The 3,184-nt window shown below is 38.3% G+C and overlaps 1 pseudogene; it reads right to left on the bottom strand.

Moving 5' to 3' along the window:
• Positions 1–2,554: 2,554 nt before the first annotated feature.
• Positions 2,555–2,889, bottom strand: LOC123253916 (annotated as a pseudogene).
• Between the last annotated feature and the right edge of the window lie 295 nt (positions 2,890–3,184).

Below are 3,184 nucleotides of genomic sequence, written 5' to 3'. Positions count from 1 at the left end.
TTTCTAGCTAGAGGTTATATTAAAACAGAATCAGAAAACCTTTTACTCATAATCAGCTAAAGATCTAGGTTTAAGAATAAATAATTGGAAATAGCAACTAAATCATACATTATAAGGAAAGCTCAGCCAATTGCATGAATTTCCTTATAAATAAAATAGCCCTACTGGACTAAAATTGAAGGGACATTAAACTCTTTGTTAAATTCTTATGGTCCTGCCCTGATCCTGATAGAGGCAGCAGTCACAGCAGCACAGGCATCCATCATATTGATCCCCCTGGAGCTCCTCCAGATCACAGCATTGTCAGATTTCTGTCCTTTCCTAATCTCATTGATTATTTTTTGCCTCCTGAGAGATAACAGTTCTCCTTTCTAAGAAGAAAGTGTTTTTCAGTTATGTTCCTTCATCTGACTCTTCGTGAACTCATTTGGGGTTTTGTTGGCCAAGATACTAAAGTGGTAGGTCATGTCCTTCAGCATTTTTTATAGATGTGTATGTAGTAGAATTGTGAGGAGGCTTATACTCTCAGAAATCACTCTAATGAGCATTCAAAAGACTTGATGAGATGCTAGTAGAGAAAAGCTGCTTTATTTGGAGAAAGCAGACAGCAGGGAAAGGGGGTCATGGGAAGGGGAAGGGGAAGAGAAAGGAAAGGGATTCTGCCCACACAAATAGCTTGCTTGGAGCAAAAATGTCCTCTCTTTCTAGGTATAATTGCAGACTTTTATAATAATCCTGATGCAAGATTCTTTTCCTTCCCTCTGTCCAATACCACAGAAGGGGAGACTGTGACATTTAGAGTCTTGAATGCATGATTTTAAACATCATGTATTCCTATAGAGCGTTATGATCAAGAAAAAGCTTTGATTATCATGGGATTTCCAACTTAGGACAAAAAAGATACTTTTGAAACTTGCTGTTCCTTCTTATCTTATAGTTGGCAAGTTTCCCAGGCTAGAGACTCAAGATTTTTGAAAATAGGTAAGGAAAACTAAAAATTTTATGGGATGGGGGTAGGGGCAGCTCTACTCTAAGGAATAGACTAAGGGGTCTTGAAAATTGGGGTTACAGCAGCAGGAAGGGTGGGAGGCTTGTCTTGAAGTTAATCTGTCCTTTTGTCTATTAAAAAAATAAAAAACAAAAACTGCTCTACAACTTAGAAAGGAGTAAGGGTTCTAACCTCCAGATTTCTGGTCACCAAAAATGTAAAACTTAAATTAATAATAATAACTCCAAGTATTATTTTCCATAAAGTTTATTCATAATTACTTGAAGTAGAAAAAGTAAATAGATAGAAGTTTAAATCCTATGTTTCTAAACTGTCTGACCACCTGTGTGGATTTTTCCAACAGGCTCTCAGCCAGGCTCTTCAGCCACATAGTGGGAAGGAGAGACCCAGGGCAGTGCCACACCAAAACAAAACACACCAAAATTTTATTCCCTTCCCCCCATGCAAGTGTGTTCACATCCATTTGTGCAGCATTCACACAATATAAGCACGCAAATGGGTGGCTGAGTAAGACAAGCTGGGTCAGATAAGTCTTGGGGAATGAATTCTATCTACAAATAAGCCAAATACTACTCTGAGAATAACACGTTGAATCTCCTTCCACACAGATGACTAAACCAAGACAAAGTTCAGTGACTTGTTTAGGGTCATAAAGCTACAAAATGTCTGAGTCTGTATTTGGATTTAGAACATTTAACACTCTTATCAATTATACCACCTAAATGTCCAAGGAAGAAAGTACATAGCCTCTGTCTTTTCAGATCAAGACACAGTTCAAAGAGCATATAGAAAAGTGTTAAGGACTTTATATATTCTGACAAAGTCTGGTCTCCAGTTCTCTAATATATGGATGCTTGTCGTTCTCTAACATAAAAAGATTTTGTTCCTGGCAATATTGCAATAGATTAAATATTTATGTTGTGATGTATATTTTTCATTCTAGACGATATGGGAATTTTTTGTCTATTTATGCAAGGATTATGTTTTTTTTTTCTTTCAGAGAAGTGGAAAGGAGAGGAAAATAAGTGCTTTTCTATGAGGATTCAGAAACAAAAAAACATTTCTAAACTATTTCTAGACTAATGCAAAGGAACTTTTAAAAATAAAAAATTTTAAAAAATGTATAACTCCTTTCTTTATAGTTAGTCTTGGGTAACCTCAACTGAAAATATATGTTTTGATTCTGTTTAACCTTCATTTCATCCTTGCCCAACTACTCTTCAACATTTCTTCCCTTTTGTCTCCTGAGTTTTCCCACAACAGTGTATCTCCTTACATTTTATAAAAAAGAATGAAATGGATCAGAAAAGCCTGTAATAATCCCTGACCCTATTCTAGTATTTTTTTTCATTCAAAACCAAACTTTAATATGGTGCCAGAAATCCAAGTGAAGGTACATTCAGAAATTAAAAATAATAATAAATAAATCTTAAACTGTCCAAGAAGAGTGTTGAGAAGTAGCAGAATCCCCTCCCCACGTGCTTTCTGGCATCGGCAGGGATCTGATTATTCCTGGCCAGGCTCCGTGGACTTTCAGCCAGTGTTTCAGCCATCCGTCTTTGGCCTCTGGACCAGGGCTTGGAGTTCCTCCGGCATGACGGCCTGGAACTGTTCCTGTACGAGCAATTCTATCATCTGCTCCTTTGTGTAGACGTCTGGGTCCAGCCATCTTTGTGAGAGCTCTCGAAGTCTCTGGAGCAGCTGCTGGGGCCCAGCCGCATCCTCGTACCGGAAACCTCTAAACCTTCGCTGAAAGCTCTCCTCTTGGGCCCCAGGATGCTGGAGGCTCTTGGGGATGGCGCTGTCTGGGTCCTGGATGGAATCCTCCTCCCTGTTCACGGCAGGGGCTTGGCTTCTTCTGGTGGAGCCAGGAAGTATTTTTAATAAACATAGTATCTTTCTCCCCTTGAATTCTATTTTATCTGATTTGTCATTTTATAATATAATTTTTCAGCATTATATCTAGTTCAAGAGTCTTACCCTAACAAGTTGTACCTGTGAGATCCATTTTTGCATCTTGGAACTCAGATATTTGAATGGGAAGGTTGGAAAGTAGCCTGGTATTCAGTGAAGAGAAACAACAACAACAAACGCAAGTAAAATGAGAGGGAAAGAGATATCTTTAACACTATCAGGGGCTCAGTGATTCACTAGGAAATGCCTAAAGAAAACATA

The sequence above is a fragment of the Gracilinanus agilis genome, unplaced genomic scaffold (genome assembly GCF_016433145.1).
Source record: "Gracilinanus agilis isolate LMUSP501 unplaced genomic scaffold, AgileGrace unplaced_scaffold10320, whole genome shotgun sequence".
In the NCBI taxonomy this organism is placed as follows: Eukaryota; Metazoa; Chordata; class Mammalia; order Didelphimorphia; family Didelphidae; genus Gracilinanus; species Gracilinanus agilis.
This window is presented reverse-complemented; position numbering and strand designations above follow the sequence as displayed.